The 11643-nt window shown below is 35.7% G+C and overlaps 1 long non-coding RNA gene across 2 annotated transcripts; it reads right to left on the bottom strand.

Moving 5' to 3' along the window:
- Positions 1-3279: 3279 nt before the first annotated feature.
- On the bottom strand, positions 3280-4173 carry LOC126922470 (uncharacterized). Of its 2 annotated transcripts, none has more exons than XR_007712783.1 (3): positions 4058-4173; positions 3515-3983; positions 3280-3435 (listed from the first exon to the last, which is right to left on the bottom strand). It is a non-coding gene; the product is annotated as an uncharacterized LOC126922470 (long non-coding RNA). The 2 variants fall into 2 exon arrangements; XR_007712784.1 differs by having other exon boundaries at positions 3595-3983.
- Between the last annotated feature and the right edge of the window lie 7470 nt (positions 4174-11643).

Here is an 11643-nt window from a genome sequence, read left to right as displayed (position 1 = left end):
TAACGCATAACGTTATATATTACTAGGATAAAACGTGTAACTTTATATAGTATTACGTTGTAACGTATAACGTTAGATGCTATTATGATATAACGTATAACGTTATATACTACTGGGATATAACGTGCAACGTTATATAGTATTACGTTATAACATAAAACGTTATATAGTATCACGTTATAACTTATAACGTCACATACAATTACGATATAACATACAACGTTATATACTATAACGATACAAAGTGTAACGTTATATGTTTTTACATTATAACATATAACGTAATATACTATTACTATACAACATGTAACGTTATATGGTATTACGTTATTACGTATGACGTTATATGCTATTACGATATAACGTGTAACGTTATATACTATAACTATACAACGTGTAAAGATATATAGTATTACGTTATAACGTATAACGTTATATAGCAATACTTTGTAACGTATAACGTTATATAGTATTACGGAATATCGTATAACGTTATATAGTATTACGTTATAACGTATGACGTTGTATAGTGTCACGTCCCGCGTTCCGCACGTGACGCCACGAACCAATAACTTATGAATAATTAAACGCGACCAATAATAATAAATTAACTAATAACTAACCAATCAAAATAAAAAGAATTATACGACAGACAATCAAAATGAAATAAATGAATCAATAAGAAGAAACACTACAACCAATCAGCAATGACATATAAAATACAAATAAAATGAAGTAATTAAATGAACCAATAAATAAAACAAGCCGCGATTCAAATGTATGAGATTTCTCTGCGACAACACATGTATATACACACGCGTGTATGCATATCTGTGTGTGTGACCTACTTCGTGAATCTGAATAATTGATAATCTAATAAAATAAATAAAAGAAATAAAATATACTACACTACATCAGCATTCTAATAAAAGTGAAAATTGTATACAAGATTGCTCTGCGACACACACATATATAGATATACACATGCGTACGCATATCTTTGGGAAAAATTCATAATATATATATATATATATATATATATATATATATATATATATGTCGGGGCGGCGTTAAGATTTGAGTTAGGGTTGAGGGCGCGAAACGAATCCCTATTGGCGCTAGACGTGATCATTATGCAATAGAGGAGATATTTACTGGTGCAAATATGACTATGATGGAATTGGACAAGTAATCGGATAATTAGGTACTCGAGAAGCTAATGACAATGATCCTAGGCTCACTAACGAATCCGCGGTCAAGGGGATGACGGACTCTACTTTTCCTCAGCGTGTAAGTTGTACTCAATGTTAATGCACGAGGCAATCACTACGTATCCGAGAGTTACTTGAATCGTCTTTTAGATCGTACCGGAGAGTGGTTCTCCATCACGGTAACGCTGTCGAGGAAAACTATGATGGGTGTGCCCAAGGGCACGAAATCATCGGATTCGTGGAGAAAAGCTTTCATTCGGAAAGTGAGGGAAATTGGCGTTACTGTTAATTGGTCAATTTCCATGTTGGTGGTTAGGGAAGGGTGCTAGCCGCCCTTAAGAGAAAGTTCGAGAAGAGGAAGCGTCGTTGGTGAGAAAAATAGATTTCTCCTATTTTCTCGTAGTTGGGACGAGGACTGTTTGTCGGTTTGAAGGACTTTAGTTAAACAGACCTTAAGATTTATAGCAGGTCCTCGGGCTAGCTGAACATGTACTGTGGAGACGCGTCGACATCTGGTAATCATCTTACTCAAAGAATAGAGTCTGCGTGTGGCGAGCCACGGGACAGAAATCGTTGAAATGCTTACCGTCGTGTCCCGTCCTAAGTATTTCTTTTAAGGAGAGCTATAGGGTTACTTCATGCCTTTGTTAGACAAAACGTTCATCCCTTGACCGCGACTACGTTCGGCGACTGGTTGTCGCCTCGAGCCCGAGCTCACTATCATAAATCTCAAATAAGTACAGTCGAATCGAATGACAACAGTTTCTTAATTCGGCTATGGTGAAATCTAAATTACAATACTAGGGGTCTTCCCAAAGTTCCGAAGGGAAGGTTCCAGTATTCTTTCATCTCCGACATATATATATATATATATATATGTATATATACGTTATTAAACCATTAAAACGCAAAGAAATAAATATATAGAATTACATTTCTACGAACCTAGAGAATTATATACGAAATCCACATTATGGAATATTCAACCAATTAACGATCCGAGAAACAATGAGAATAACAATACACGCACATATACATATACATATATATATATTACATAATGGAAAATTACATTGTGAAATGTATATATATATATATATATATATATATATATATCGGATTAGAGTCAGGATTAAGGAGATGGGCGTTTAATGGATTTTCATAAGAATTAGCCATTGTTGTGATACCACGGAGAGTTTATTAGCACAGGCTTATTAACAAGATTAAGCACTCGTAGCACTAGTGATAATGACCTTAGGTTCAAAACGAATCCGCGGTCACGGGATGGTAAACGTATGTTATCGCACAGTTCAAGTCTAACTCTTTGTTAACTAGACGTGAGGTATTCACTGGTTGTAAGATAGTACTGTCACTCGTCAATGAGTCCACACGAAAGAATGACTCTCCGTCTCGACGATGTCGTCGAGGAAAACTATATGGGGTGGGTCTAAGGATATGAGATCCTCGGATTCGTCAAAGAAGGCTTTCGTTCCAAAAGTGAGGGAAATTGGCGCTGTTGCTAATTGGTCGATCTCCATATCTGCGTTTTGAAAGAGATGCTGGCCGCCCTTAAGGGGAGGTTGTTTACGGGGGCATCGTTCGTGAAAGATAGGTTTCTCCTATCTTCCCGTAGTTGCAACAAAGACTGTTTGTCTAAATAAAGAACTTTGCTTGACTAAATCTTAAGATTTATTGCGGGTCCTCACGTTAGCTAAACATACTGCGGAGGTATATTGACATCTGGAGATCATCTTACCCGAAGGATAGGATCTGCGTGTGGCGAGCCACGGAACAGAAACCTTTGAAATATTTACTGCCATGTGTCACTACGGCCACTTCTTTAAAGGAGAGGTATAGAGTTACTCTGTGCCCTTGTTAGATAAAACGTTCATCCCTTGACCGCGGCTACGTTCGGCGACCGATTGTCGCCCCGAGCCCAAGCTCATGATCACAAATCTCGAACAATCGGAGCAACATTTGTTTATGCTAAGTTACAGAGTTACGGTATTCCCGCGAATCCAAGGAGGAGTTCCAGTGTTCTTTCATCTCCGACATATATATACATAGATATGTGAAATAGCGTTGTATATAACTAGAAACAATACAAATGTCACACGACTTCTTCAACAACTTCGACTCTTCGTTCCTGCCGACAACACCTCACACGATGACTGCGTCTTCTAGGGCCACTTACGGATTCTTTACAATTCTTCTTCTTCTTGCACTGAAATATCATATGCAGTGAATAAAACACGAAAGAAGCAGGATGAACTAAATAAAAGAAATCATAACAAGATACACACCGAGACAATCCGCATGGGAACCTCTGACAAAGATACCTCCGTATCTATCATTAAACGCATAATAATCAAGATGCACAAACCTCATTTGGAAGTCGACACCACTCACAGCGTGCCAATGCAAGGGAGGAAAACGAATGAAATTGTATTTCGTGAAGACGTTTCACCACTTTCCATAGATCAGAAACTGGAGTTACACAACTAATAACCTAATAACAAGAAAGTAATATAAAATATACACGATTTAATATATAGCAAATATGGACATATAAATCTACAAGGAGCAAAATATATCTCATATTGTCAAATAAAACCAAATTGTCAAAAGATCATCAGGACACGACGCCAACGAAGGTGCCACTGTGCCTACTTGGGTGGAAAACCGCCCCTTCAGCATCATCCTTCGCACATATTCACACACGCACGTCGATCACGTCATCTCGTACCATTCACATATCCTCCTCCTCTTGCGCTAAAACAAATTCACAAGTTTAAGGAAACAAACAACATGCGAAACGAGATAGAATACTAAAAACACATACTCACACAGTTCGTACAGGCGCGGACGCTTTTGTGTCCATGACTCAACATAACCTGTAATCATCAAAATCCACGTTCTCTCATGGAAACTCTAAAAACCTGCAGCATTGCGATTCCCACCGAAACGAACTGTCACGTGACTGTCATCCCATTGGGGATGTCATTATAAATAAGTGTAGCGACACAATTCGAATGAGAATTTGGCGAAAATAAAGAAGGGTAATTGTTATCAGTTAGAATAAAGAAATAAAGAAGAGTAATTGTTAGCGGTTCAGTTGAATAAGAGAATAATCAGAGTGAGAGTAATTGTTAGCGGTTCAGTTGAATAAGCGAATAAAGAGAATAATCAAAAGAGAGTAATTTTTATTTGTTCAGAGAATAATCAAAAGAGAGTAATTGTTAGCGGTTCAGTTGAATAAAGGAATAAAGAAGAGTAATTGCCATTAGTTGGTTCAGTTAGAATAATCAAAAGAGAGTAATTGTGATCAGTTGATTCAGTTAGAATAAGAGAATAATCGGAATAATTGACATTAGTTGGATCGGTTCGTTTCTGTGGAATAAAGAGAGTAATTGTTAGTGCTTTAGTTAGAATAATCGGAATAATTGATATTAGTTGGATCGGTTCGTTTCGGTAGAATAAGCAGATAATTGTTATTAGTCGTTCAATTGAATTTGAGTGAGTCTGATATCAGTTCATTTCAGTTTATTCAATTCGAATTTGAGTTAGAATTAGAGAATAATTGTTCGTGCCAGTTCGAATTTAAGAGTTACGAGATATAATTGTTATTAGTCAGTACGAATTTGAGAATAATTGTTATTAATCAGTTCGAGTTTAACAGAATCAGAGAATAATTGTTATCAGTACGTTTCAGTAAGAATAGGGAGATAATTGTTATAAAATAATTGTTATTAGTCAGTTCGAATTCATGTGAATTATTGAATAGTTATTACTAGTTGGCTCCGTTTGTCAGTTAGAATTAAAACAATAGCTGGCTCAAGTTTTTTTTTTTGTTAGAATTTCGAATTGTTAAACACGTCCGGACACACTGTTGTTTACGCTGCTCAAGTTAAATAAAGATTTAAAACTCAGAAAATTATAGAAGTGTCAATCTTTGTAAAACCGGAATCACCCCAGGGGCCTGCCCTTTCATCAGCGGAGGCCAACGTCAGGGGAGTCAATTTTTGATTAATATATTAATATTAATTTAATTAATTAATTAATTATTAAATTAATAATTAAATAATAAATAATATTAATAATTAATATAATACGTTATTAATTCTGCCAATAATAATTGTTTATAATATAATTGTTTATTCCAAACAAACCTCTCCCGTGCTACTATTCCTGCACATAGCAGGTTAGCCGAAACGTGGAGGTTGTTGACCAGTGGCGTTAAACTCTAATTAACGCTACTTAATCTAACGATAAATATCTAATTGAAACAGTCCTTAGACTGTTTCTGGTGGCAGCGACTACTATATTGTTTGAAATTTTCTGAGTAAAACACTTTCAAAATTTAAATAGCGAAACGTAACAGTATAATATTACGATATGACGTATAACGGAATATACTATTACGTTATAACGTATAAGGTTATATAGTATTACATTATAGCGTATATCGTTATATAGTATTACGCTATAACGTTATATACTACTACATTATAACATATGACGTTATATACTATTACTATGCAACGTGTAACGCTATATAGTATTACATTATAAAGTATAACGTTACACAGTGACATGCTATAACGTATATCGCTATATACTACTACGATGTAACGTATAACGTTATATACAATTACTATACAACGTGTAATGTTATATGGTATTACGTTGTAACGTATGTCGTTATATAGTATTACGTTATAACGTATATCGCTATATACTATAACGATATAACTTATAACGTTATATACTATTACGATATAACGTATAACGATACATACTATTACGATATGACGTATAACGTTATATACCATTAGGATATAACGTGTAACGTTATATACTATTACTATACAACGTGTAAGGTTATATTGTACTACTTCATAACGTATAACGCTATATAGTATTACGAGAAATTTATGACGTTATATACTATCGCTATATAACGTGTAACGTTATGTGGCATTACGTTATAACGTATAACGTTATATACTATTACGATATAGCGTACACCGTTATATACTCTTACGTTATAACGTATAACGTTATATACTATTACGATATGACGTATAATGATATATAGTATTACGTTGTAACGTATAACGTTGTATAGTATTACGATATGACGTATAACGGAATATACTATTACGTTATAACGTATAAGGTTATATAGTATTACGTTATAGCTTATATCGTTATATAGTAAAACGTTATAACATATAACATTATATAGTAATACCTTTTAACGTATAACGTTATATGCTATTACTATATAACGTGTCAGTTTATATGGTATTACGCTATAACGTATAACGTTATATAGTAATACGATATTACGTATAAAGTTATATACTATCACTATGCTACGTATATTATATAGTATTTCGTCATAACGTATAACATTATATACTATTACGATAAACTTATAACGTTATATACTATTACACAGTTCCGCCTGGGCAGGCGACCTAAACGGCCGTGCGAAACAGTGCTCCAGTGAAAGTGCGGCAAGAGAGAAGAGATAGGGACAAAGTTAAAGCCAAAAATAGACAAAACGTGGAATCATGCAGATTCCACCAATAAAAATAATTAACTCCGGTGAAACATTTTTCATAAATAAAGCTACAGACTCTACATATGTAGAGAAAAATGATGATATTATCGAAACAACACAATCCGACGAAGAGCAAAACATACCAATACACCAGGAAGAAAGCTGGACGGTGGCAACCTCCAGCAAAAAACGGAAGGTAACCCCGCTCGCAAGCGCGAGGAAAATTGATACATATGAAAAAAAACAATGGCGACAAGATATCAAACTGCACAATCCATTCAGCGCACTGCCAGAAGAGGCAGCAACGGACCCAACGGAAAGTCCGACAAACCGTACACCCAAACCACCACCAATATACGTAGACGCAAAAATAATTGACCCCCTCATCGAACTGCTAAACAACATCGCAGGGAAAGACAACTACATCATCAAACAGATAAAAATAGACCAGGTTAAAGTACAAACCAACACCCCAGAAACATTCAGAAAAATTACAAGATCACTAAAGGAAAAAAATGCAGCATACCACACTTTTCAGCTCAAAACAGACAAAAGCTACAAAGCAGTAATCAGGGGACTACACCCAAAATCAAATACTGGAAAAATAAGTGAAGAACTGGCAAAAATCGGACACCAAGTAAGGTCAATAAATAACATAAACAAATACGATACCAAACAACCACTACCGCTATTCCTAGTTGAACTAGAACCTAAAAACAACAATAAGGAAATATACGATATAGAAAAATTGCTAAACACAATAGTAAAAGTGGAGCCACCCAGACATAAAAAAGAAATCCCACAATGCATAAGATGCCAACAATACGGACACACCAAAAACTATTGTAATAGAACCCCGGCATGCGTTAAATGCGCAAAAAATCATCTCACGACACACTGCCCATCCACGGGAAAAATTGAGGAGGTTAAATGCTACAACTGTAACGGAAACCACCCAGCCAGCTATAAAGGATGTGAAGTAAGAAAACAATTACAACGTAAACTGTTCCCGCCCCTACGAAGCAGAACAATCACTAACACACAAGCCCAACAGGACAGCACAAATCCTGAAATAATTCCAAGTACAGAGCAAGCAACAAACACCAAACCTATCAGCACCAACACCATTGGTGGTCTAAGCTATGCTCAAATAACCAGCCAATCAACACATATATACAACCAATACCACAGCAATAGTAACAATGACACTGCAGAAATCAAAGAACTACTCAAACAATCCATAAAGAACACCGAAATGCTAACCAGAATGATAAGCGAACAAAATGCAGTACTAAAACAGCAAACTCAACAAATCACAGTCATGCTACAACTAATTACAAACGTGCTAAGCAAAAAATAAAAACGGACACTCTAAAAATAGCAGCCTGGAACTCAAATGGCCTGCAACAACGGGCCCTCGAAATTAAAACATTCATATACAATAACAATATAGACATACTACTTGTCTCAGAAACACACTTCACTACAAAAAGCTACTTGAAAATACCATACTGCACCATATATGATACCAAACACCCCTCAGGAAAAGCTCACGGAGGGACAGCAGTGATAGTCAGAAACGATATCAAACATTATCTACACAGCCAAGTTAACAAAGAATATTTACAAGCAACCACTGTTACAGTTCAAACTAGCAGCAACTACTTCCAGTTGTCGGCAGTATATGTGCCTCCACGACACAAAATAACAACACCAATGTGGGAAGAATACTTCCAGGATCTAGGGGACAAGTACATCGCAGCGGGAGACTACAACTCAAAGCACACGCTTTGGGGGTCAAGAAACATTACACCTCGAGGTAGAACACTGAAAAAATAAGAAATAATAACCTCAATATATTATCCACAGGAACACCGACACATTGGCCGACTGACCTGAACAAAAAACCAGATCTTCTGGACTTTGCAGTTACAAGGGGACTAAACACAAATAAACTAAAAATAACACCCAACCTCGAGCTCAGCTCCGATCATACACCCATAATAATTGAATAGAGAAACAAACCAATTCACTATAGCAAACCAGAAACACTATGCAACAAAACCACCAAATGGCAAACTTTCAAAGAAATATTAGAAAGCAAAATAAACTGCAACATCCCGTTAAAAACTCCTGAACACATAGAACAGGCAGTAGCAACATTGACAGCAACTATTCAAGAAGCAGCAAGGACAACCACTACTCCCGAACCAACCAGCAGACAAACAATAACAATCCCGCAAGAAATACTCGGCAAAATCAAAGAAAAAAGAAAAGCAAAAGCAAAATGGCAAAAATACAGAACCCGAGAAAACAAAAAACACTTAAACAAACTTGCAAAGGAAATAAAAAACAAAATAAAGGAGCACAACGATAACGAATTCGCAAAGTTCATAGGGACACTCTCCACACACGAGAACACCAACTACTCACTATGGAAAGCCACGAAAAAAATAAGGAAGCCAATAATACCCGTCCCGGCAATCAGAAAAGCAGATAACACATGGGCAAGAAGCAACGAAGAACAAGCTGAAGAATTCTCCAACCACCTCTGCAACACATTCACACCACACATTATCAACAACAGCAACCTCAAAAGTCATACGGAGGAGGATCCACAAACCACTACTGCCACAGCCGACAAGGAATACACCATACCTAAAACATCGGCACAAGAAATTAGAAACGTAATTGATAAAACAAAAAACAACAAAGCGCCAGGAATCGACCTAATCAATGGTAAAATCTTGAAAAACCTTCCGCCAAAAGCAATAAGACTAATTACAATAATATTCAATGCAATTCTAAGAATTCAATACTTCCCCAAACCATGGAAATTAGCACAAATCAAAATGTTACATAAACCAGGCAAAGACCCGCACCAAACTGCATCTTACAGACCAATATCACTGCTCCCAGTATTTTCCAAAATACTGGAAAAGATAATATACGACCGCATAAAACCAATAATAGAGACAAAAAAACTAATACCGGATCACCAATTTGGTTTCAGAAACAAACACTCCACGATAGAGCAAATGCACAGGCTTATAAACGAAATAATAGTAGCACTAGAAAACAAGGAATACTGCACAGCCCTCTTTATAGACATAGAGAAAGCATTCGATAAAATTAACCATGAAAGTCTACTACAAACAATTAGGAAACAATTCCCGGAGCAAATACACCACTTAATAAAATCCTACCTAAGCAGCAGAACCTTCGTAATAAAAATCAAGGACACACATTCTCAAGTTAAAGACATCAAGGCCGGGGTACCACAAGGAAGCGTCCTAGGCCCAATACTATACACATTATACACGGCGAACATACCAACAACTACCAACAGCACAGTATTGACATTCGCGGACGACACAGCTATACTAGTCAGGCATACTAACCCAGAAACGGCAGTCAAAATACTACAAGAACATATCGTAAAAATAGAAAATTGGCTACAAGAAAAACAATTAAAAGCAAACCCCAATAAATGCAACCATTTATACATTCACGCTACGGAAAAAGATACCACCAAACATCCTATTGAACGGTACGCATATAACGCAAACAAAGCATGTCAAATACCTAGGACTCCACTTAGATCAAAAACTTACCTGGAAACTACACATCAAATCAATAGTAGAAAAAATACAGAAAACAAGGAGACAAATGTATTGGCTAACAAACCGAAAATCCAAACTAAGCACAGAAAATAAAGTAAAATATATAAAACGATCATAAAACCAATCTGGACGTACGGAATACCACTATGGGGGACGGCAGCAATGAGCCATATAAACAAAATAGGGGTAATACAGGCTAAAATCCTCAGAACAATAGTAAACGGACCTTGGTACGTCAGAAACGAAGATATACGAAGGGACCTGGGAATGCCAACGGTCAAGGAAGAAATCAGCAGATACTCCGAGAAATACAAATCAAGAATAGCAACACACATAAACCGGCTAGCTGCGGAAACATACAAAATCACAAATATGGACAGAAGACTAAAAAGGAAGCACCCAGCAGACCTTATAAAGGACATAACCTAACAAACACGAGGATGGTACCCCGCTGGGGGTAGCCACCAACATGCTAATGTAACCGCTAAAAAATTCCACCAAATGTCCAAATTGGACAAATAGTGAATTTAAATAAATAAATAAAAAAAAAAAAATACTATTACTATACAACGTGTAACGCTATACGCTATTACGTTACAATGTTTATCGTTATATAGTAATACGTTAGAACGTATATCGTTATATAATATTACGATATAACGTATAACGTTATATACTATTACTATACAACGTGTAACGTTATACGGTATAACGTTGTAACGTATAACGTTATGTACTATTCCTGTACAACATGTATCGTTTTCTGGTATTAAGTTATAACATATGACGTTATATACTATTATGTTATAACGTATAACGTTATCTAGTAAAACGTTATAACGTATAACGTTATACAGTAAAACCTTATAACGTATAGTGTTATACAGTAAAACCTTATAACGTATAGTGTTATATGGTATTACTATATAGCGTGTAAGGTTATATGTTATTACGTTATAACGTATAACGTTATATACTATTACGATGTTACGTACACCGCTATGTATTCTTACGGTATAGCTTATAACGATATGTAATACTATGTTATAACGTAAAACGTTATATAACATTACAATTCAACATGTTCCGTTATATGGTATTACGTTATAACGAATATCGTTCTGTGCTATTACGTTATAACGTATAACGTTATATAGTATTACGATATGACGAATAACGCTATATACTATTAGGTTATAACGTACAACGTTATATAGTATTACGCTATAACGTATAACGT

The sequence above is a fragment of the Bombus affinis genome, chromosome 12 (assembly GCF_024516045.1).
Source record: "Bombus affinis isolate iyBomAffi1 chromosome 12, iyBomAffi1.2, whole genome shotgun sequence".
NCBI lineage: Eukaryota > Metazoa > Arthropoda > Insecta > Hymenoptera > Apidae > Bombus > Bombus affinis.
This window is presented reverse-complemented; position numbering and strand designations above follow the sequence as displayed.